This window comes from Heterocephalus glaber, unplaced genomic scaffold (genome assembly GCF_053883595.1).
Source record: "Heterocephalus glaber isolate CG9 unplaced genomic scaffold, H.glaber_assembly_v1.0 deba00001773, whole genome shotgun sequence".
Lineage (NCBI taxonomy): Eukaryota > Metazoa > Chordata > Mammalia > Rodentia > Bathyergidae > Heterocephalus > Heterocephalus glaber.
The window spans coordinates 1,553,398-1,579,698 of NW_028258463.1; the positions used below are offsets into that span (position 1 = coordinate 1,553,398).

Genomic DNA, 26,301 nt, shown 5'->3' on the forward strand with positions numbered 1-26,301 from the left:
TACTGTACTCCATGCTACATTTCAGTCTGTCCAACCTCTATGGAGTGTTTATTAACTACTTCAATATTTTTCTTGCCTGTGGATCTTTGTATGTATTATTTTCTATGTACTAGAATTCATCTCTGCTTTCATCACCTAGGAAATGATTATTGACCCTTAAAGTTCCTGCTCAAGTAGTTTCTGAGAACCTCAAGGAAATTTATATATTTCTTTATTCATTCATTTAGCATAAACAATACTCATTCATTTTAGCATATACAATGGACCCTTGACATACAAACCCAATTTGTTCCTGAGAACTGGTTGTAATTCAAGTTGGTCAATTGCCTTCAATGTCTCTCTCCTGTATAATTTTAGGCCACACTTTCTTCCAGGGAGATCTCAGAGAGACATATCAGAGAGATCTTAGAGAGACATTGGCTCAGGATTTCTCAATTAACCCCACACAGGAAAGGATGTTGTAATGTTCCTTCCAGAACTGTTTAAGGGTCAAGTCTATATCTGAGACCATCTGGAAGTATAAGTGGGCAGCATTTGGGTCATAACTCAAGACTTTTTTCATAAATTAAAACTAAAATTCTGGTCATAACCCAATTATTCATGTGTTGGGTTGGTTGTAACTCGAGAAAAATAAATGTCTTATTGTAATACAATTTTTTGGCTCTCTGGGTCCCAGCTAGTCTATATTCTCTTCAAGGGCAAAGACCGCCAAATCTTAATTTTTATATTGTCTTTGCCTAAAATGCACCTACCTCAGGAAGAAGAAGTATAAAACAGATTAGGATATAAATTCTTACTCTTTCCCCTACTAACCATGGGATTTTGGACAAACTACTGAACCTGTCTGTCTCCTCTTTCTTTTTATAAAATGGGGATAATAATAGTATCTTCATATAATTGTTGTGAAAATGTGATATAATAATGCATGAGAAGAATCTAGTATATAGGAAGACTCACAGTAGCTAATGTTTTTATTATGGGAGGTCCTCAATAAATACATTAGAATAAATGAATGCATATAAGAGAGCCTGTTACTTATAATGCCAGAGGAATAGCTGGAAATTTTATTTTTTCATCATGTTTCTCAAATAGGTTTTATGTTTGTTAACATCAGCTTTGATTTGCTTTCACTTCAATACATGGAGATCCACCTTGATAAATGCCCTTAGTCACTTTAAGTCTTATTTGCAATTTCCTCCAAGTCAGAAAGACTTCCTAGTTTTTCCCAAGGTGGTCAGACTAATCAGTCTTGGTCATACTCATTAGGCTGTGCCTTGACTTAGCTAAGTGAACATGTTTAAATTTGGAAGAAGGATGCAAGGCATTATATAACTGTGTATGTGTAGGTGGGTATGTTTTATAAACCTTTATCAATCTTTTAATTTTCATAAAAGAAGAAATGGAAAGGGCAGGTGATTTCCTTTCCTTTCATCTACGAATTCTTTATCTTTGGCTCAATAGCAACTACAGAGTTTCATCTAATTTTGTTCTTTCTATGTCCACACAGATTCCAGATTCATAGGCAAGCTGGCTCACATGGGAATTGCCTTAACCTCTTTCTTTCTGCCTTCTGTCTCTAGCTTTTCGTTCAGCATTAATGCCCCAGTTCAAGCCATCTGTCTTGTCTACATCATTATCATTCCCAAAATAACTCTACCTTCTTTTGTATCTCCCACAATGCCCAGGAGTCCAGTAAATAAATTCTTGTCAATTGATCAAATTCCAGTGACTTGCCCTCTAACTGATGACACCTACTCACATGGCTCCTTTTGTCTCTGCTCATCTCCCATCTGTTCCCTTCCATCCACTCAGGTTGACTTTGTCTCTTTGACTTCCTTCTCACACTCCCCCAGCTGTCCCTTTCTTCCAGGCTATTCTTTAGCATGTTTTCGCTCTTCTAACTTTCATCTATCATTATGTTTTTTTCTTCTATATATTTAAAAATTTGGTTAGATGAAAGATTTCCAGAAAGATGATTTTCTGGTATCTATTTTTAGAAATACGAATGCCTCTCCCAACTAACTGTACTCTTAATTTTTTACTCTTACGGAAAAGGACAAGCCCTTGAAAATCATTGTAGTTTTGGCTGTGGGTTTAGGTGGATCCAAACTTGAATCTTGATGTTTTTATCTATAATTTATGTGATTTTGTGCACTTTATTTAAATTCTCTGTGTTTATTTAATCATATATAAATAGGCAATAACAATATATTTGTGCAGACTTGTGAAGATTAATCAACAAGTGAAATTTACTACCTGTTTGGTGCATTGTAGTCATTCACTAAATAGCAGCAATTATTGGAAGCACGAAGTCTTTCCAAAGTAGAGCCACAAAAGTGTATTGTAAAGATTCAGTTTTCTTACTTGTTTTAACATTTTTTTTTGGTACCGTGGATTGAACTCTGGACCTTGCACTTGCAAGGCAGCCGGCCGGAACCACTGAGCTAAATCCCCGGCCCTTTCTTACTTGTTTTAAATATTGTCTTGAAATCTGATCTTATGTACCTTTTATACTATTTAGTTTTTATTTTGATAGAAAAATGCAATCTTAAATATTTTGGTATGTATATTTACAGTAACTTGTAGTAAAATAGGAAGTAGAACTTCAGATTACTAGAGGGCAGTGTGGAACATAGATAAACTTAAAAATAATTAAAAAATTAAAAAAGAAGAATTTAAAATAAAGGAGGGTGAAGATTGAATATATTTGTGAACAAAATATACTAAAAAATTTACTTTTCCTAATAAAAGACAAAGGTTCTTCAATTGGGACATTTAGAAAGTCATTTACGCGTGGTACACCTAAATAAAAATTTCACATAAACATTAAAAATAAAAGAATAGGACATCAGTGGTAAGGGCAAAGAAAAGACATTCCAAAATCCTTCCTCCATAACACCAATGAGAAAACTAGCAAAAGTTATCTGAATTAACACATTCAGAATCTTTAACATGAAACAAAGGTTTGGAGCAATCAAAGAAGTGTTTGTTGCAGAAAAGGGCTGCATTAAGGAAGAATGGCAGGTTTTGTGGCATTTTATTTTGCCCTATTCCCCATCTTCTGCAGTCCTGTGATAGCCTTAAAAATAAACAGTCCACATTCATGTTTAGAACTATAGCCTTCCAGCTATGGGAAGGGGAAGAATAAGATTGGAACTCCTTTAAAACTCCATTTCTAGGGAACTGTCATGATTTGACTTGTCTGCTGGTTTCCTGACAGACCCCACTGAAAAGGATTATACTTATCTTATCTGACCTGGAATCCACTAAGGACAAATTACTTCTGGGTGATTGTCAAAAAAAATCCATCACAAATTGTTTAAAATTTTTCAAAAGCTGGGGAATAAGATGTTCATAGAGGGTTTTGAAGAACTCTGACATGTTCCTGGGACTATAGCAGATCACATCCATGCCTAGGGCTAAGAATATAGGAAAAAAAAAAAACACCTCTGAGAAAGTCCTAAGCTCTCATCCCTGTCTGTATTTAAGGCTCTGTGCAAGCAGGAAGTGAAGACTAAGGCAGAGGTGTCAATCTCCTGGCCAAGTGTTAAAAGCTTGTCCTAACACACAGACAACCTCTGCATATGGGAGAGTCTAGGTATGTAAGGAAATCTATGTTCATCACTCTCTGAACACTAAGATAACCAAGCAGACACTTCAGTGGCCACATATAAGAAAAAAATACAGACTTTACAGATCTAGTTCTGAAAAATCATTAGGCAACCCAACAACACCGGGGAGGAAAGGTAATCTGATTTTCAGAGTTACCACGTTATGTTATTAAATTGCTTAGCTTTCAACAGAAAATTATGAGACATATAAAGAAGCAAAAAATTATGCTCCATACACAGAAAATATAACAGCCAATAGAAATTACCCCTGAAAAAGTCCAAATGTTAAACTTATTGCAAAAGACTTTAACTATTTCAAGTTTTATTTAAAGAACTAAAAGGAATTAATTATGAGAATGATATCTCACCATATTAAACATTTCAGTAAAGAGATAGAAATTATAAAACAACTAAATATAAATTCTGGAGTTGAAAGTCACAATAGTTGACATTAAAAATTCACTACAGGAGTTCAACAGCTGATTTGAGCCACAGAGGAATCAGCAAACTTGAAGATGAATGAATTGAGATTAGCTAGTCTGAGAAGAAAGAAATAAATGAAGAAAAATGAAGTCTCAGAGATCTGTGGGACACTGTCAAGAGTACCAATATAAGCACAATAGGAGTCCCACAGGAAGACAGGGTACATAAAAGATATTTGAGGAAATAATAGAAAAATCTTTCCAAATTTGATGAAAAACATTCATCGACACATCCACAACTCATAGTGTAAACTAAGTAAGATAAATGCAAAGAGATACACACCTAGATGAATCATAATCAAATTGTCAAAAGCCAAAGACAAAGAATCTTGTAAACAGCATGAAAGAAATGACTTAGTGTCTACAAAAGATTCTCAGAAAAGATTAGCCGTTAATCTTGCACCAGAAACCATACAGGTCAGAAGGAATTGAGATGACATATTCAAAGTGATAAAAGAAATGAACTGTCAAATAAATTTTCTCTACCCCAAAAAACTTCACTTCAGTTGAAGGGGAAATTAAGATATTGCCAGACAGATAAAAATGGGGAATTTGTTATTAGACTTTACCTACAACAAATGCTAAGGGACTCATTCAGACTAAAATGAAAGAACAGTAGGCAGTAACTCAAATCCACATGGAGAGAAAAAAAGAGCATTGGAAAGGAAATGGCATAGGCTAATATAAAACACAATATAAAGTAATATAAATGTACCTTTTGTTTTTTTCCTACTTTCTGAATTAAAAGAAAGTGGACCTAAGGGACCAACCTCATTTATAACAGCATCCAAGAATAAAATACTCAGGAATACATTTAATAACATAAAAAAAACAATTTTCCGAAAACTACAAAACAATTATGGAAACAAGTCAAAGAAAATCTAAACAAATAGATATATATTCCTTGTTCATGGACATATTGTTATATAGTCAATGGGAGGCACCATCGGAAGATGGAGTGTAAAGTGTTGGCACTTCTGTCGGGTAATATCCGTTTTCATGTAGCTGTTTTTTTGTTTTTTTGTTTTTTTTTGCCTGCATTACAGAAATTTCTACTTCCTTTTGTCCCTTCAGGCTTTACTAGTCTCCACTGGATTTTCTTAACCTATCCACTCCTTTGTAAATGTTTCCATTATTAACTTCTCCTCTGTTACCCTGCTTGAATGTGTTGTATACTTCTTTCTAGGATCCTGGTTGATACACCATGTAATCTTGTAACATTTACAAGAAAATATTGAAAATGATAACAACACTATTCTTTGTACCACTGAGTTGAACAGGAAAAAATAGACTCAAAATTGGAATGAGATACTCAGTCAGTAAAATAAAGTCTTGGGAGGAGACTGGACAGGGAAACTTTTTTTTTTTTTGGTACCAGGGATCGAACTTGGGACCTTGCGCTTGCGAGGCAGGTGGCAGAACCACTGAGCTAAATTCCCAGCCCAGGGAAACTATTTTTGTTGTATTAAGTCTGGGATATCACTCCTTTGATAGCATTTCTTGTTAGAGAATTTAATTGAAAATCTGAGCAGGTTAAGGCCTGTCTTTATACTTTATTCCTTCTTTAACCCCAAGATAATCATGGTAGTTTTAAGCACAGAATTAAAATTTGGGACTTTGATGTAAAGCTGATCTAACTTAGGTCATGTCTTTTGTACTTACTAACTATATGACCTTGAGCAAGTTATTTTCTTTCCCTGGGCTTCACTTTCCTTATCAATAACATTATTCCTCAACTTAATACTAAGTCATGTAATAATCTAAAAGCAACATCAGAATTTTAAATGAGAGAATACATGTAAATGGTTCAGCCGAGTGCCTAAAAATAGGTGCTTGATAAATATCAGCTATTATTTCATAGCAGCTCTTTTGAGGTATGATTGACATGTAATAACCTGCATGCTTTTACAGGTACAGTTTGATAAGCTTTAACATAACTGTTCACCCATGAAACCACTGCCACAATCACAATGATGAACATATTTATCATTCTCAAAAATTTCCTTATATCTCTTTGTAACCTTTCTTCCCTTCCTTAAACGAACTCCTTTTTCTACTCATCAGTTCCCAGGGAGTTACTGATCTGCTTTCTGATACTACAGATTGGATTCCATTTTCTAAAATTTGATATAAATAGAATTATCAGAATGTATCCCTTTTTATCCAGTCTTTTAAACTCAGATTATTTTGAGACTTATACATATTGTGTGCATCAATAGTTCTTTACTTTTATTGTTGAGTAATATTTTATTGTGTCTATACCACTGTTTTTCAGTTTGTTACCTATTATTTTAATGAGAAAAATTTAAACCCATGGATTCGCTTGAAGAAAAAAGGTACATTTTTTTCCTCCTTCAGATAGGCTTAGGGGACTTGAGCACAGACGGGTCTCTGCAACATGAGTATAGCACCATGCAAAAGCTAAAACTACTTACATTTAAAAGCTAAAACTCTAAAAGTTCTAGAAGAAAATACAAGAGAAACTATAAGAGAATTCTTAGAAGAGACACAAAGAGTGCAAATCATAAAATAATTGGTAAATTTGGCTTATAAAAAATGTCTACTCTTTGAAATATTGTAGCCAGATCTCTCTATACTTTGCAGACTTGTGAGGATATGTGAATACATGAAGAGCCGAGTTATAAAAAAAGAGTGATGGGCCAGGGATTTAGCTCAGTGGTTCCGCCACCTGCCTCGCAAGTGGAAGGTCCCAAGTTCTATCCCCAGTACCCCCCCACCCCCCAAAAATAAAATAAAATAAAAAGAGTGGTAACAGTCTGGAAAAACCAGATCCACAATGACCAGAGAAGCCAGCGGAGAGTGGTGCCCCTCAGATTTTCTTCACAACCATCTGCTTTCTGGACTTGGCTGCTTGCTTAGAGAGAGAGCCAGGGCTTCCTCCACCGTCCTGCCTCTCCACAGCACTGCCTCCTTGCTGTGACAGTAGCTGCAGCAGCCCTGACCCACTGAGACCCATCTAGGGTTGAGCTCTACTTGTGGTAACCCTGAGAGACTGGATGACACTATCTGAAAATGGGAAAAACTGGACCAGTGAGAGACAGGAAACTGGCAGAAATCAACAAATAATTTCTTCTCTATTTCTCCCCTGCAGACTGTCCTGAGGGCTTTCTGGAAGCCATCACATATAAGCAAACAATAAAATGCGGTGGGTTATTTGTCCGTGTGTGTGTGTGTGTGTGTGTGTGTGTGTGTGTGTGAAGCTATTGGTATTTCAGTTAAACCTACTTTCATTTGTCTTTCCTCATTCCTTGACTCCTTTCCCTTTACACTTCGTCTTTTGTGCTCTGAGGTTTACCAGAGCCATCTGTGATTGACAATAGACCTATCACAACCAAGCTTTTCTTCCACAGGCTAAAATAAAATGTAATAACACCCCTATGAAGAAGTAAGTACTATTACCATATCCTCATTTTATAAACAAGCAAACAGGCTAACCAGAGAGGTTAGATAACTTGTCTATGACCTTACAACTAGAAAAAAGAGCAGCAAGATTTGAACTCTGACTCCAAAACCCATTCCCTTATTTCTGCTATTATTTTTCCTAAGATAGCTTGACCTGGCTGCCTGTTAGCTTCTTCCTAGATCTCGATTCTGAAGACAAGACTTCTTGTCCTCATTATGAACTCTGGCACTTTCAGAGCCTGAGTTTCATCAGATCTTGGTTGTGGGAATTTCTCAGTATATTCACACTGTGTAAAAAGAAGTGAGCCAGTTTGGATGAGAAGCAGTTGTTAAGACATAACCTGTTAGAAATGGGACTTCTAGCCATTCTTGACAGCTGGGTAGACACATACACTGAGTGAAGGGAACATTTCTGACTGGGACAATATTGTTCTTAGGCTGGGATGCAAACTAGTGGAACTTCAGGCTTCACCTGCCTGTCACTAGAAAGAAAAGAAAGTTTGACCCCTTCCATTCTCTACCTGATGGTAACATGACAAGTGTGCCTTTGATTGTTAAAGAGTGGCCAGTTCTATTATAATGATGACATACAACAGAGTGGAAGTAGCCTTTCTAGCTCCTGTGCCCTTTAAAAGGAAAGAAAGAAAGAATATATATATATATATAAAATATAAATATATATATATATATAAAATATAAATATATATATTTTTTCCCATTACTAAGTTTCAAAATGTCAGATGTGACTCCATACTAGGAAGAAGATAGAGGTCTTTTTTATTTTTTGGTACCAGAGATTGAACTCAGGGCCTTGCTCTTGTGAGGCAGGCACGGCACCACTGAGCTAAATCCCCAGCCCAGAGGACGGATTTTTTGAAGTTTTAAGCACACACTTATGGGGAAGAAGGTGAAAAGATAATATCAGTTCTGTAGGTGAACAAATGCTTATCAGTGATCTCCTCAGTAACCTGTGTAATCTGTAGTAGATCCTGGGAACCCACGACAGAGCAAGGTAAGTGGCTCACATAGAGAAAGCAACTGTCTTGGTTTGCCTGAGTTTGAGAGGGTTCCTAAGATGCAAGATTTTCAGTGCTAAAACTGGGAAGATTCTAGAGAAATTAAAATGAATGGGTCACCCTACCTGTCCCCAAAGAGCTCAAAGTTAGAAAGGAAGGCAGTAATAAAAATATATAACTATGAAATGGTGTAGTGTGTGAAATCATGAAATAATAATGATCGTATACACTCCTCCACCACTTTCTGTGAGCCAGACAATATTTAAAATAATGCCTCTTTTAGTCTGTATAGGTTTCTATAATAAACTGGGTAACTTATGAACAACAGGAATTTATATCACACAGTTCCGGAAGCTAGCAAGCCCAGGATCAAGGCGCCTGTAGAGTCAGTGTCTGCTGAAGACTGCTTTTTGGTTCATTGAGTCTTCTTGCTGTGACCTCACACAGTGGAAGAGGCTGGCTAGCTCCCTGGGGTCTCTTTTATGAGAGCACTAATTCCTGCAGGAGGGCCCTGCCCTCAGGAACTTGTTACTTCCCAAAGGCCTCACTTCCTAAAACCATCCAGCTAAGAGTTAGGCTTTCAACATATGAACAGGGGCGGGGCATAAGCATTTAGTCCCCTGCAATGCCTTTATATGATCAACTTTTTATATCCTATACTAGCATTTTGAAGGAAGGACTAGTATCTCCATTTTATATAGTAAGAAATTGAGGCACACAGATCTTGGACTCACAGGCAATATGGGTCTATATCTATTTTTTGACTTAAACATTTCTCTCAAAAAGCCTAAGACTTAAAAGTAGCACAGAAGGGTGAGTGGTTAACCTAGTGGGAGATGGGAGGGCTTCACAGGAAAGGTGGTGAGAAACAGCCCAGAGAACAGATTTGGGGTGGTGAATGACGAATTAACCAGCAAAGATGGAAAAGATCATTCCAGACATAACAGCTCAGGTTAGGCTACAGAGATGGGGAAGGTCATGGGATGGCTGGTAGATCAGTGCTGGAGGCAGGAAGAATGGGAATTCTCTGGGCTGTGACATGCACAGTGGTACATTTCATCAACCATGGTATGACTTTGGGGAAGACACCTGGAGAGGCAGGAGGGTCAAATCACCTGGAGCATCACAGACATGATAAGGAAGCGTAGACTTTAACCTGTGCACAAGGAGCGCTGGAGAGCTTAAGTGATGTACCAGTTACCTTGATCTGATCATTGTACATGTATTATTGCAGCGTCTCACTGTACCTTGTAAATATGTACAATTATTATGTGTCAGGTAAAAATAAAAGATATTTTTAAAAAGCTGAGATCTGAAATTTTGCACTAGTGAGAGGACTGTTTGAAGGGGAAGGGGTGTGGGAATAGTGATAGGGATAAATAAGTATGAATCTCTTAAAGAAACAAAAACCGTGAGAACTGGAAACTTCAACTACAGCTTTGACAACAGGGATGGAGAGAGCTGGATGGATTGAAAAGACAAAGGAAGTAAAATGGGCCACACTGTGTTAGTGATTGGACAGAGGGGCTAAAGGAACTGGCAAACCTGAAGATAAATTCTGTGAGCCTTGCTGGTCCACTGGATGCATCATGGATCAACTAATAATTTTAAACAAAACAAATCAAAGAGGGATATAAAAAACATGAATTTCAAAGGCGAAAGCATAGTGAGTTTGGTATTTCACATGTGACTCTCAAGGAACTATAAAACATCAAGGTGGTATTGTCTAATACAAGCATTCCATAAAAAAAGAAGGAAATAACTTGCCCTAAAGAGTGCTTACTTTTCCTATCAAGAGTGAAACAATAATTATAAAGGAAATTCTTGGAGAGAGGTAGCGTGAAAGTAGAAAGCAGAATAATTAACCTAATAATTTAACATTCTTTGGAGTACTCTTGAGGTAGAAAATTTTAATATATGCATTTATGATATGACTTAATTTTGTTATTTCTTCTAAGAATGTTTGTGCACTACAAAAGACAGCAAAATCTAACTGCATCATTAATGAAAGAATTTCAGGTACCGTAACCCCATAGAGGGGCTAATTTTTTTTTTTTTTGGCAAATAAACATTCCAGAACTTCTCAAGTCCTAGCACATTTACAGCTAGCTACTAATTCCATGTGTAGGGATGTGGGGGTAATTTGAGCAACTGAAAGTTGTTCTAAGTTCTATACATGCAATCTATCCATACCTGAACTGCACCCCTAAATACTTGTATGTTTATTTCAAAATATTGAAAATCTTTAGGATCTTGGAATTATAAGCATAGAAATCCAGTTACTACTGATCAATACTGAAAAAGGTCCTGATTGTTTCATAGTCTATTTATGTGAATTTGATTTTTTAAAATGCCACTCTTCATCCGTTTGCCCTTTAATTCTGAAGTTTGATCGTGCTTTCGAGTACTCTTGATCCTTAGTTGAGAGAAGGAACATATAGCCCTTCATCCCCACATATACTCTCCTCTGCCAGTTTCTGGATTAAGGAGTGTGGACAATGATCCTGATTACCTAAATCACCCTGTAACTGAAGATCTTAAACTAGTACCTCATGAACACATATTTTAATTGAATTTATCACGTGTTCATTGAAACAATGTGGAATGGAAGGAATGGAGGATAGCAAATGGAGACTCAGAGAGGCTAAAGGAATTTTCCAAAGACACAAACTTAGTGTGAGAACCAGCAAAATTGATCTTACTATCCAGACATCTCAGCAGTCCTCTAACCAGTAGGCAATTTTGTCTCCTTCCCTTTAGAATGGCATCATTAGTAAAATAAGTAAATCACACCAGAGAATGACCCTTCTCTTGTGATTAAGTGGCACGAGGATCCTTTCTACTAGGCAAAACTTCACCCATCTCTCAGATTTCCTGACTTCAGTTTTTATTTAGAGAATCATGCTGCTAACTGTTCTAACATCATCCATCTCTGTCAGCACCCAAGGCTACAACTTCATCTGTATGACCCATGATATATGGCAGATACAGTGCACCCAAGACATTAAACTCTATATGACATTTATATGGACTCTGAGCTCACCAGAGATGGATTGATGCTGCCATCAACTTTCATGGTAGCCAGGCAAACAAAAGACTAAGGAGACCGGTACAGGGAGGGAAAAGAATTGTCTGTCTCCATTTATTTTTTCCCCCCTGCAGAGGTTGATTTACATCTCATTTAGGAAGTGAGGAAGTCAAAGAGTATGGGAATTTATGGAACTCATTACAGAAACAAACTCACCCTTGATTTTCAGTGGTATTCCCTGAGGCCTTAGCCAGGCCAACAACCAGCACAACTGAGAGGACACTTACAGTATCCCACTTTGAATCCATTGCATTCCACCACACATGTAATTAATAGAATAAAGAAAAGACTTAAGAAGCATAGGTCCAAAAGGGCCAGTGGGTCAAAGGAGAGTGAGTATATGTCCATCATGTTCCACTGGCAGGTATCCTTAACACTACGATCATGATGTTATTAATGGACATGCTCATCTGGGACAGACAGACTGCTGGGCTTACACTCGGCATGCCCAGCCTGCAAACTGGACTAGACATAGTAACATGCCGGAGATTGTATTCAGGATTATCAGCATGTTGAGTGAGGCCCATCTTTTACCTGAACCAACAGGTATTTTGTAGGTACTCAGGAACCTGACTGGAAAAATGCTTATGTACAACCAAAGAGCAATTTATTTTTTGTAGCTAATGCTATTCAGTTATGCAAACAATGTCATTAAGCTTGCTGCAAAGAGATTGCCCAATTATCAGACACCAGAAATGTGGTGCTCCCACCCCCGTCCTTGTCCCTCCACTTGGATGTGTATGCGCTATTGCAGACTGCTGTGTGTATGCTTGGTTGCATTCTTCGTGGACCGCCTGCAGCTAACTTTGGAAGATGCAGATTTTTTTTAGTATTTACACTGTAGCAACACAAACACATTAAAGAAATAATCAGTGACTAAGAAAGCCCCACACATGAAGAAAGACAACAATAAATTTGACTTACCAGCTTAGGTTGTTCGAGGCAGCAGAGGAACAAGTTGTTGATAATTGTCCAGTGCTTTCATTCAATAAATCACATTGGCTTTGCTTTCTCCTGTGGCTCAGCTTCTGCGCAAAGCAAGCGAACCTCCTTCCTATTCTGTGTCAAGAGTAAAATGCGAACAGGATCACTACAAGCAAGGGCTGAAGTCCATGATCACTAAGCTACTTTTAATGCAAAATAAAAAGACAAATGATGCATGGGATAAGGAGAGGAGGAGGAAAAAGCTCAGCTCAGAATCTAGGTGTATTCTCGGGACTGCAGCCCGGGGACAGCTTGATTTCTCAAGCTTGTGTGCGTGTAGGAAAAGGATGCCATGACTTCCGTGTGCTTAGCCTATTGTATCTGTGAGAATCATTCGGGGTGGCATGTGGGAACAAGCTCCATGGCACACAATACTGAATCGGAAGTGACTGTCACTCAGAGGTATGCAGAAGGACAGCGAGGCAGCCAGTTAGCTTTTTGCTGTATAAAAGGCAGGGGAAGAATTGTCATTTGGCAACCAAGATCCTATTCCAGCAATCCGTGTCTGTAGCTCTTCTGGGACAGCCAGCCCACTGCTGGGGACCATAGAAGCACACAGGTGGTGGCCACATACCCTTACTATAGAACACCTGTGCAATCCCGTATATGCCCCCGGCATGAGTGAGGGGACCCTGCAAGGAAGCTCTAAATCCAGTCAGGGCTGTTCAGTGTAGGCTCAAGTTTTTGTCTAAGCTGGTATGAAAAAGTAGTTACCAGACATGAGATTTAGGATGGAGAAGCTCTGTCTTGGGAGGAAGGTTCTATGCTCCTCTGTGATATCCACAGATGGTGTATCTGGCTTCTGTCATGATGTGCTTTACATGACTAATGAAACACACAAAATGAATTTCCTAGAAAGCTGCATGTGTAGGCATTTCTATGTTTCTGTCTGATATAAAATGTCCAATGACCTGTGCATGCTGCTGATTGTGTTAGGAAGGCTTTTCTGATAGTATGAATAACACACACACACACACACACACACACACACACACCCCTAGCAACAGCATTAAGAATCTTTCTGAAGCTCTATTCAGATACCTCTCTGGAAATGAATGCTTAGTGTCCTTGATGACGTCAGAAATGATTTTGGACCCTTCTACCAGGCACTGAGTCTGGTTTGTTATTTATGCCTGAAGCCAAATCAACTCCTAAATCTGAAATATGGCTCTGTGGTAAATCTGGAGAATGTCTTGGTTGTAAACAAGAGGGTAGTGTGTTAATCTTTGGCTTGGTAATTACCTAGAATCCTGAGAATGGGATCTTGTATTTTTGAAAATCCCCCTTTCCAGAGACACCATGCTCTCTGGCAGCTCACTCCAACAGGTGGCTATTCTGGAGCTGGGAGCTGAAACAAGACTCAGTGACTCAGAAAACTTGGATTTTCAAGAGAAGAACACTATGTAGCTTTTCACAGTTATCTTAGCTTTTCTGTTTTTTTCAAAAAGGTAAAAAAAAAATCTCTCTCTCTGAAGTATTTATTCACCCCTTCTGCCCTTGGACTTATTTGCTCACGTAGCATTGCTATGAATAATCTCATTTGGGAATATTCATGCCCTTGAGTTTCAGAAGACAATTTTTTTTCCATCAAGGATTAAGAAAGGATCAGACTATTCCTTTGCAGCTTAAGTCTAAATAATTTTCAGGTAAAATGTTTTACCCCAACATCTAGAAAAATTGGCTTTGATGCAGATTTACTTTATGTTCTATCTGCTGGGCCAAGGTGACTCTGAGTAACATGACTAAGGTCAGGGGCTGCTTATGGGGTCATGAGCTCAATCTCCTGTGCAGAACTAAGGGGCCAATGCCTTTATCACAGCTGCACCACTTCTTGGAGCAAATACACATGTTGAGCACCCCTAATCTGAAAATCAAAATACGTCAAATACTTCAATAGCCATGACACCATAAGCAGAATATTACACAACATAAAACATTTCCTGCACAAAACTATTTAAAGTATTATATAAATTACCTTCAGACTATGTGTATAAGGTATATATGGAACATAAATGATTTTCTTTTTTAGACTTTGGTCCCTAGACCCAAGATATCTCGTTATAAATATGGAGCTATTCCAAAATCTGAAATCTGAAACCCTTCTTGTCCCAAGCATTTTGGATAAAGAATATTCAATCTGCACTCAAGTGCAAGTCAAAATGTCCCAGTCCATTGCAAAGGAAATCCTTTAGTTCATTTTTTTCATTAACCCACTCTTCCAGCCATTTGTATTACATACTTAGTAGGTTTGATCCATGGTGTCACCTTCTTTAATGTTTCCCAGGACCTATTGATGAACTATAAAATCCTTGACATGCCTTAGGAACATTCTCTACACTCTGATCCGGCTTTCTTCTCTACCCTAATTTCTCAACACCTTTCTACTTGCTGTAGTTTTGTTTCAATATGTTTCAGTTCCTTGGACAGGACAGATTCTCTCTTTACACCTGAGCTTTGCATATGGTGTTCTTCTGCCTAGATGTTCAGTCCCCTTTGTCAGGCTAACTTCTACATAGCCTTGGAGTCTTGGTTTACACATCACATCTCAGGGGTATTTTCCTAGCTCTTAGGCTCTTAGGTGCCCTGTCCTATGGTGTCTGATACTCTCCCATCATTACATCCATTACATTTTATTGCACTTATTTAGCTTCAGTCATCTGCATTCTATTGTAAGAGTTTTAAGTGCAAAGTTTCTTACCCACTAGTATGTTTTTCCTGTCTGGAAGAATTTCTGGCACCTTGAAGGCACTCAACACATATTTAGTGTTTTGTTGGTGTGTTGAATGTGTATACATTGATTGAATGAATAAAGCCCCCTCCAAGAGTAGTGGAGAGTTTCAGAATTGAAACAAGTTTAAAGTTCTTTTGATACATCTAATTTTTTTTACCAAGTGACTATCCACTAAAGGCTCCTCTTCTTTAATTTTTCTTAATTAGCTTCAACCCATACTGATCATTCTTATTGTGCCTCCCTCCTGCACTTTTACAGACTGTTCTTCCATTTTGTTCTTCAGTTTTTTTCCTGGATTTTGTGTCATCTCCACAAACTGGTATTCTCCATAACTATTCTCATACGACTGTAATTATGTGATGCTTGATTCGCTGAACAGCAAACATTAGAACAGGGAGCTAAATGATCAGTCCTGATTTAGGATAATTATTCTGGTTTTGGGGGAAGGATGACTTAGATCAGTCAGACCTAAAGAGGACCTTAATAATGACTCCAGCACAGACATGGAATCTAAAAGCAGTCTTGCTATTTTTTTCCCTCTCCTCTTCCCATCACCCCTCCCTTCTAGTCATAATGCCAGTGCTCTCCTTAGGAACACAGAGAATGTTTGTTCCCCACGCAGAACTTCCCCTCCACCCAATTCCACCCCCACAGTTATTTCACTTGCTTAGGTTATTTGTGATCGTGCCTTACTGATTAGCTCCTTTGAAGAAAGAGATTGCATTAAAAAAAACCCCAAAAAACTTCTTCCTCTAGCCTTTCACTTCCTGCCCTAGTGCCTCGAAGCAAGTAAGTGCTCAATGAATATTAAAAAATAAAAATTTATTATCTGTAAAACATCAGGTGAAGCAATATGGGGGGAGGAGTACAGAGAGTGAGGCATTTTTCAAAGATAAAAGAGATTTACTTAGTGAGAGAGGTGCAACTGATTATAAGGTAGAACTAAATAAGTGCCATTTCTGAAAGTCTGAGCAGTCTGCTAAGGGAACATAAAAGAATTATTATATCTTTCTGGAATGCCTAGGGATGATTCATAGAGAAGGTTGCATCTGAAATGGATGTGGAGGAATGAGACTCCTGCAGGTTGAAAAGAAGAGACAGGAAGGAAACCAAGGCACAGAGCTCCTGGACTATTTGGGGAAGGATAAGAAGTCCAGTGGACAGGACTGGAATGAACGGTCCTGAGCTGATCTAATGGAACTTCGCTCAAAACGTAGACCAGGGCTGGACTGGGGAGGACTTGAGTGCTATGTTAAAGAGTCTAGAGTTTGTGATAGGAGTTTGTTTGAGGAGACTAGTAGTGCAGTTGAATAAGAGCCTTCTAGTCTAGCCATTGTGAACAATGAATCAAAAAAGTGAGAACCTGCAAGGAGAAAGACACTTTTGGTGAGGGCATGCAAAAATAGATGCCAGGGAATGAAAGTGAAGTGCAGAGGTAGAACTTACAGAGCTAGTGAAGGGTAGGAATTGGAGAGGATGAGAGAGAGAGAGAGAGAGAGAGAGAGAGAGAGAGAGAGAGAGAGAGATTGAAGGTGATTTTTAAAGTTTTAGCCTATGGATACCGATGTTAGTGATTCTAGGACATGCACATAGATGTAGTTTGGGCATTTATGGTCCAGGCACTTTTTTAAGCCAGAGAAAAGAACAGGCAGCAGAGTCTCCAGAGGCACAAAGGTGTGTCTAGAATGCTTTGAAGGAGTCAGTCAAGGCTGTAACCGAGGCCTGCCTGGAGCAGGCCACAGGGCCATTTGTGGAGGGTGTTGGCGGTGGTGCAGTTTTCTCCCAAAGAAGACTTCCTCCTTCAGGATGAGAGTTTGCCCATTGCCCTCCGACGGGGCTGTTCAGCTCAGTGGAAAGAACATGGGTTTGGGGATGGGGAGTTTGAGCTTGTGTCTTCCAGACACTCCTCCCTTGCTGTTTGACCTTGGGTACATTGTTTTCTACCCTCAGGCCTCAGTTTTTCCACTGGTAAAATGAGAGAGTTGCCCAAGTTGAACTCAGAGGTTCCTTTTAACATACTGTTGTTTGACTTGTAAAATGCAATGCTTAGAATTTCAGACACTTGTGAAATTAGACCAGAGTCTACCAATCTCGTAGCCAGTAATGCCCACTCCCACCCCAAAATCCTGCCCATATTTTCAGAATGTCCCTACATCACTGCAAATGCATGTCTGCCGTGCAGTTAGTCACACGTGGTTTGTTTGTAAGACATAAATTTCAATTGATCATTTTTTTGATGGCTATTTTCTAGCAATACAATGTTTAACTTTTTTTTTTTTAGGGGGGGAGCCTTTTCATCAGAATCTCAAAAGTAAATTATGAGAAGAAAGTGGCGGTCCCTTACTGTGGTCAGCAAAGAGTCTGGCCAGCCTACTTCCGCTCTCTAATCTCTTGACCTTCCTTGAGGGGGCGGCTGCTCAATAACGGCTCTGATTCTTTTTTCAAAAATAAAATGTGCTATTTATCAAAAGCAGCTAAAAAAGGGGCCAAAAAATAGGAAAAGAAAACGAACACCCCAGGGTGTAGCTGAACATGCTTATTATGTGCAAAGTTGTTAGTAATGAATGTGACACTCTTCCTCCTCCTCCCTTTCCATTTCTAAGCCCCAAAGAAAAAAGAAAGGGGTTGGGGAGGGCAATGGCTATTCAATCCAGAAGAGACCTTTTCAAAAGGTGCAGACTGTTCAGAGGCAGGTTATTTCTTGATTATTTTGTTTTAAGCCCCAGTTGACCTTCCAGACTAAAAGGAATGGTCCAAAAGTATCCTGAGAAACACTCTTTTGGAATTTTTTCTCTAAGTCTTGGAAGCCTAGACACATGGCATTCAAAAGGACTCTTTGAAAAAAGCTGGTCCATATTTCTTCTCGGGTGAGTCGATGACAGAGTGTTTATCTGAACTAATCACGGGAGATTTTCCAGTGTTGCATTTTTGAGAAGTGGGATTCTCTTAAGGAGATTGCAAACACTTCGAGGAGAGCTTTCCAAGAATGGCTTCGTGCGTCCTCTCCACAGCCGCTCGCCAGGCTGGAGCACCGGTGTGATAATCAGTCTGCGCTGCTGAAAAGTCTTCTTGTTCTGACTGCCCCCTCCTTTCAGTCATCATTAGAATTCTCCAGCTATGAATCCGCTATTGTCTGTAGGAGCCCATGATCCCCCACACCATGCCGAGGAAGGAATGTGAGCCTCCTAGGCCTGGCTCTCAGTCTCAATCTTATCCAGCAGGTCACAAAGCCCCATTTATACGCAACTCCAAAGTTTTATCATAATTCTTTATCGCCTCAACCCCATGTATCCTCCAGTGCAGTCAGGAGACGTACAGTAATGAAGCCCATTTATCCTCATTTTCTCAATTGGCACACTTAAAGTTTCAATATTTATGTTCACACTGTCCTAATTTTGGATGTCAAAGATAGTCTACCAGACAAGGAACATTGCCTAAGGATAACTGACCCACGTGGATGAGTTCACCAGAGCCTGATACATGATGTGGTTTGTCATATTACCAATCATTGCATCCCAAATAGTTACTTCTAACAGTTCAGTGGAAAAATAATACTGAATTCTGCCAGTGACCACATACCTTCTGTGTGCCACGCACCCGGGTCACTGAATTCTCACACCTTACAAAGTAGGATTATCCACTTTTTATTGATGGGGAAACTAAAGGTCAGAGAGATTAGCTTGTTTATGTGCACTTAGGGGCCAAGGTGAGACTCAAACCCAGGCCTCAGACTGTAAACTCAGGGTAGTTCTACTCCCTTTGCCTCTTATCAGAAATACATCTTGTGAGTCATTTTAAATGAGTGTAACAGACATTTTCATCACAGATGCATTGAGAATTATGAACTTAAAGCCGTTAAGATCCTCTGGCCAACTATGTAATGAGACCTCCTCTGATAAGCCTTAGCATGAGGTCAGGTCAGTTAGAATTTGTAGCACATGTTTCACCTATCAATAGGTGGCAGTATTCACCTAAATCTCCTCAAGAGGAGTCAGCACAGGTCGCGCTTCTCCTTACACCATGCCCAAGGCCATCTATATTCTCTGATCCCCTGGATTTGGGCATAATGAACAGTGTGTGCCACAAATGGGTTGCTAGCGAGATCTCAGTCATGCCTCAGTCCAGTGAGACTGGGACTGGAGAAGGACTGTGGTAGAGGACTAGGATCGTTCCCAGAGGCACCGGGAGCCTTCCCCATTTATACTACCCATTTTGGCCTTTTCTCTGGGGAGGCCTTTTGTTGGGAATTGAAAACCAAAGATATTTTTTGGGTCCCCAGTTACTTTCAGAATGTTGTGCAGAATTTTCAAATTATTTTAAAATGAACTAGTTAAAGATCTAAGATTTGATAATTCATAAACCAGCAAAAGGTTGCTCAGATTAAGAGAATAAAATAGTTAACAGGATGCATGGTTTCAACTTCTCCAAAGTCCTATGGACATGTACACCTACCCATCAAATGATAGGGACTTTGTTAGCAAGGATGAAAATGAGCCCATGAGGCCCATGTTCAATCGACAGCTCGAAGTGGTCACGATGATGAGTCAAAATACTGAAGGATAAAAGACTGCTTAATTTTAGGGAGACCTTTCTTGCTCCTCTGCCTATGTTTCTCTTCATCTTTCTCTTCCTTTAAAAAATTATAATGCTAAAATATCTGTAGTGTGCTAGGGATGTAGCTCAGGGTTAGGGTACTTGCCTAGCATGTGTGAGGGCCTGGGTTCAATTCTCAGTATTGGAAAAAAGAAAACAAATTCTACAAAAATATTTGGAGTTAAAAATATTGGCACAGGATCAACTTCTATTTTCTAGCTGCTGACAGGAGTCTGTCTAGTAGAATTTAATTTTACAAAGTCAAGAAAAGAGGTGCCATGGTAGATAAAAGGATAAAAGAAAATACCAAAGAATTCTTAGACCTATTTTTGTGCTGGCTTCTCCATTTTCATTCATGATACTTGGAACCAGTCATCATCAGTGATGACCAAGAAGCACTTAGAAATCAGATAAACCCTAACTCTCCTAAGCGAGAAGTTAACTCAAGTCAGATTCTCAGGAGACTAGATTCTCCTAAAAAAAAAAATTCAAGTTGGCTGGTGGACTAAAGAAGGCAGCACTGAAACAGTGTATTCACTTCTCATTTATGTCCCTAAGTGGAATGAATGTCTTTCTCCTCTGTCACTGCGGTATTTGTAACTATGCTTAGTCTCTCAGCATGGTGATTCCAGTTATGTGGGCTGTATCTACTTTCCTACTGGATTGACATATTCATAAGGGCAGGACTCAGCCCTCTTCAACTTTTGAATTTCCCTCTGAGTTCCTCGAGTGGGGCCCCTGTGCATGATGATCTTTAATACATATGTATTTAATTGAACAGAATGAAAGAGAACTCAGAGGCATACATTTTATATTTCTGTCCAGCTTAAAGAAAAATTGCAGCTTGAGCATTAGATGTGATGCATGGATCAGATTTCTTAGTTTTGATCTGGTTCTTTCTTTTCCAACAGCATTTGTAACAGTAAGCATATCATACCAAAGCCCACTTCACCCCCAGGACCCAGAATTAACTAATTTTGTAAAATTTATTTAATATCCTTGGTGAGACCTCATATGAAGGTTAAATGCAGAGACAAGCACAAAAGCAGTTACCAGTGATATTAAATGACCAACATAAAATGTATCATTCCAATCACTAATATTTCCTGTCTTTGTGGTTTGCAGACCCAATCCACACTAAAAACCTGAACAGGGCAATGCTGTTTCCTAATGGTAGTCATCATTGTTTCCCATATTAGGGCAAAGCTAAGCACAAGGTGTGGGGGGGGCACGTTAATCTTCAAAAGCCTATAAAATTACACTCAACCCATTAGGCATATTAGGAGATATTGCCTTGCTCGGGAAATGAATTACCCAGCCAAATATCACGGGTATAATGAAGTTGTTAACAGCAACAGTGCAGCTGTAGATGGTCTGATTACGTGTTGACTGTGCTGGCCATTCAGGGACAGGCCAGGAAGGAAATTGTTATCATACTGCCTGCCATATTCCCAGTCCGAGTGCTGGTGATAAACCTGATACCTGTAGGCCCACAGGAAAACAACAATAACAACAGCAAAGTAGCAAGAAAGAGCACAGTCATCTGCTGGTCCCAGCAGTGCTGCAGTCTCTCTCTTCCTGTACCTCTTGTCTTTTTTTTTTTTTTTTTAAAGAAAAATCACCCTGACAAGGAGTGGAAGTTTAGATTCTGGCCCTCTAAACAAACATTCCACAATGGACTTCCTGAACCTGTCCTACCCTGCAAATGAGCAGCAGTCCAACAAGCAAATGTGAATTGGGTGGGTGGGATTCACACCTTCCCCAAGAGTCAAAGATAAAGACAGTTGGAGTTTCCCTTCCTACATAAAGGTCTAGGCAGGTTGACTTGCAGTGTCTCTTAACAGCAACTAAACACTTCTTGAAGATTCACCTGGCTTCTTTTTAAGAAAGCATGTTCAACTGTCTTCTTTATTAAGAGAGGAGATCAAACTAGGAGATCTAAGGCCCATTTCTGGTGCTCACATGCTATGCAACGAAGAGGCTGATGGAGCACTTAGCACAGAGATTGACATTCTGCCACAAACACACCAGGTTTTATTTGTGCCGTGGTTTGTATCGATATGTTCTGATGCTACAGAGTCAATACACTCAATATATGTAACCAGTCTTTCCCCAGAGCCCACTGAAATCTGCTTTAAACAAGTTCTTTATTAGGAAATGTTTTCTCTCTAAAAATAACAACTAATGTAGATATTTCCTCATTAATAGAACTCTGCAGTTGTTTATGTTGTCTTTGATAAAACCAAGATGATGTTTCTGTTGGTAAGACTAGTACTTATCACCTACTTGCTTACCATAAATCACAAGCATTTGCTCCTTTGATTATTCTAGTGGCTGCCTGGAGGATGGTGATTTGCGGAAGGAATCTGGGTAGTTTGGGTGCTCAGGCAAGCTGCAGAGAAAATTCTTCTCTTTCCACCCACACTTAATGTTTTTCTTCTGAGTGCCAATCAGAATGGGTTTTTCTAAATGCTTCCAGAAATATTTCTATGTGGAGTTTGAGGCCAGGCCTACAATGAAATGTATGCTCCTAAGAGCAAAGTTCAGAAAGGGTCCTCTCGCCCTTGGTGACCTGCTGTATAAATAAATCTCTAGAGAGGCCTTCCCTGTTTCCCATGTTCCCTTTGACATTTATTGCACAGTCAGGGGTCTTTCGATGGCACTGAACGCCTGCCTTCTGACCCATTCTGCTGCCAGGTGCTCATCTCCCTACCCTTGCAAGAAGCATCTCACCAATCTGACAAATGGGAAATTCTCCTCGGTTTATCTCCATGACTTCAGGATGTCAAATCTTAGTATTGAAGAGAGAATCCTCTATGCTTTGTCACAGTGAGAACTGAGAGTATTAAGGTGAAGGAGGAGTGAGGAAGTTCGTTGTATCTGCACGTTCAAACATAGTACTGAAGACCTATGGCTGGGTGAGAAGGCCCGCTAATTATACAGGCAGTTCACCCTGTCAGTTAAATACTGGACTGTAAATGCCACTTTCCCCATTAAAACTACTCTCGGCTGAGGGGACAAACTTCCATTCTTCTAAAAATGCCAGATCATGTTTGCTGTACAAATGTCAAGAGTATCTGTCCTAAAACACACAGCTGCAAAAAGACATTTAATGAATTGGAGAAGAAAGAAAAAAAATGGAAGAATTGAAAGAAAGCTAAGGGAGTTGTAGTTGTACTGTTTAAGAAAGCTCTAAGGATCCAGCTCATTCATTTTTGATCTCATCTCTATTATTTCAGTCTTGGCCTCCCAGATGTCGGCTCAGTCCTTGGATTGCTGGCCCAGTTTTCCTGTCTTTAGGCTCCTGTCCATTTCTCTTTCTTCACTCTGTCCCAGACTCTGAACTCCTATGAGGCTGGTCACTAGAGGGTCCGAATTGGGTGCTCTGGCCACTTTGTTAGATTGTTCAGCGGAGCTTTCTCAAGGACTGCAGATGCCAAGTCCTTCCCTGCAGTTCCCCCTTAGCATCGTCAGACCCACTAGTTATCACCCCAGATAGCAAAGCAGTGAATGGGATGAGAGGCTCAATGGTTTATTCAACTCATTCATTATTTGGAGAGTAAATCCAAGCGTTTTCTCAGCGAGGATTAAAATGACAGCAACAGGCACCTTCCTTCCTCCCTCTGTGCTGCATTTCATTCATGGTAGCCTCCTCTTTATTTGAAAGGGAAGTCACAGTGCTTCACTATTACTCAGATCCTCAACAGTCCAGCTTAGTCTTCCAAAGACAAGCAGAGATAGTCATCAGTCCCCATTGCTTCTTTAGTCCTTCACTTTCAGCATCAAGGAAAAGGAGGGATTTTCCATGACATTTGCAACTCCAAAAGGCATTGACTTTTCAAAGCACACACACACACACACACACACACACACACACACACACACTACATACTCACCAGCTCTCTCAGACATGGTAGTGAGAAAAATCAAATACTCAGGAGCATTTATCCAGCATCAAGAAAATATTAACGGTGCAATGTGAAAGAGATGGAGGAACTGTGGCTAGTTTAACTGATTGAATTGAACCCACTTGGCTGAAGAGGGTTATACATAGTCCAGAGAAGCACATTTGCAGTAAAACAAGGAGAGCTCATTTTGAGCTTCGCAGCACTGAGTAGTTGAACTGAGAGTAAATCCAGACTGAGAGCATCAGGCATCACACATGGATCCCAGAATTAGAGTGAATGTTTTAAGATCTGCTTAAAAAATATTCACTATTGCTTTCATGTAATCCAAAATCATTCCTCTCTTCTTTTCTCTGAATCTATACCTTTCTTTACTGAACTCTTATCTAAGAGGTCTTGGGATTAAGGATGCTGTAGACTGTTGTAGAATATTACAGAGGAAGGCAACCTAAGCTGGGGGACCACTGTAGGAAAAGTCTAAGATACTGGAAATTAAATATGGATTAGAATCAGGAGGTATGAGCAAAAGCTCTGGTTTTCTACTTATTAATTTTCTTATGTATAAGGTGGAATTAATGTCAATACTTTACAAAAGGCTTAAATGAACAAATCTCAAAATAAAGAAATGGCCAAAAAGCTTAAGACAAGATAGTCATCATGATTCATCATTTGAAAATTGGGTGATAAATATAAAAAAACTTGTATAAGACTTGTATGTTGAAAAGTACAATCTTCCAATGAAAAAGCAAGGATGATCTTAATAAATGGAGAGACATATCTTCATGGATTAGAAGATTCAACATACTAAAAATATCAGGTCCCTAAGTTGGCATACAGATTTACCGCAATTCCTATCAAAACTCAAGAAAATTTTTTGTAAATACAGAAAAGAGTTTTCTAAAATATAGTGGGGAAAAAATATAGTGGGAGAGGCAAATAAACTAGAAGAGCTGAAACAATTTTAGAAAAAGAAAAATAAAGTGGAAGGAATCAGTGTACTCAATTTCAAGACTTACCATATAAGTAAAGAAATCAAAACTACATAGTATTGGCAGAGAGAGACATACAATAAAGAAGAACAGGAAATCCAGAAATTAACCCACATAAATATATCAACTAGGTTCTAACAAAGGTGCAAGAGTATCCAATACAGAAAAGATGGCACTTCAACAAGAAGTGCTGGAGCCTGGGACCCAGAGGCCAAAAAAAATGAACTTCAACTTAAGTTTCCGATCTTATACAAAATAAGTCAAGAAGGATCATGAATTTAAATATAAAACTATAGCACTTCCAGAAGAAACAAGAGAAAATCTCCATGATGTAGGACTAGGCAGATTTCTTAGATTTGTGACAAATCTACAAAAGACAAATTTGGTAAGTTTAACTTTATCAAAATGGACTTTTGTTTTGTAAAAGATCCTGTTTGAAGGATGAAAAGACAAGATGCTGAATGGGAAAAATATTTTTAAACTACGTATCAGATAAAAAGCAAATATCCAGAATACATAAAAATTCTTAGGCCGGAGATGAAATCACTGGTTGAGAGGTTGCCTACTATTTGCCAGGCCTGGGTTCCATCCCCAGCACCGAAAATAAAAAAAGAAAAGAAAATTCTCTGAATTCAACATCAAAAATCTAATTAAAAAATGGGCCAAAGACATTAGGAAGTAGTTCATTGAAGAGCATATAGAAATGGCATAAAAGCAATAAGCATTTGAAATAAAGATATGAAACCATGTTTAACATCATTAGCCCCTAGGGAAATGCAAATTAAAACTACAATGAGTTATCACCACAGATCTATTAGAATGGCTATGGAAAAAATACTGGCAACACCAGTATGGATATGAGAAACCACATCACTCTCACATTGCTGGTGGGAATGGAAAGTGGCACAGCCATTCTGGAAAGCAGTTTGGGAGTTTCTTTAAACACTAAACATATAGCTAACATATATTTTGGCAACTGTAATGTGACATTTATCCCAGAGAAATAAGGACTTTTGTTTGTACAAAATCATGCATACAAATGTTGACAGATGTATTTGTCATAATATTCCCAAAGTGGAAACAGCCCAATTGCCCTTCAGTAGATGACAGGTTAAACAAACTGCAGTGCATCCATACCTCAATGGAATACTATTCGCAATAAAAAGAAGAAATTTTAGTACACACAACAAGCCAGATACATCTCCAGAGAATTGTTCTGAATGAAAAAAGCCAATATTAAGAGGTTACATACTACATTGCTCTATGTACATAACATCTTTTAAAACAAAAAATTATAGAAATGGAGAACAGATTAATGGTTATAAGGATTAAGCAGGAATTAAGGATGGAAGTAGATGGGAAGTGTGTATAGTTAAGAAAAATCATTTGAAAGATCTTTGCTGTGACAGTATCATTATGTTTCTTGATTATGTTACTGTCACTATTCCTGCCACAATATCATTATATGGTGCAAGGTGT

General features: G+C 38.8%; 1 protein-coding gene across 3 annotated transcripts in view; it reads right to left on the reverse strand.

The window, feature by feature from the left end:
• Positions 1-26,301, reverse strand: part of Ankfn1 (ankyrin repeat and fibronectin type III domain containing 1) — a 406,041-nt gene that overhangs the window by 161,888 nt on the left and 217,852 nt on the right. For all 3 annotated transcript variants that reach the window (XM_087202565.1, XM_004859789.3, XM_087202564.1), the window contains exon 3: positions 12,545-12,679. The gene's annotated coding sequence lies outside the window, so the exon portion shown is untranslated. The remainder of the gene's footprint in view (positions 1-12,544; positions 12,680-26,301) is intronic.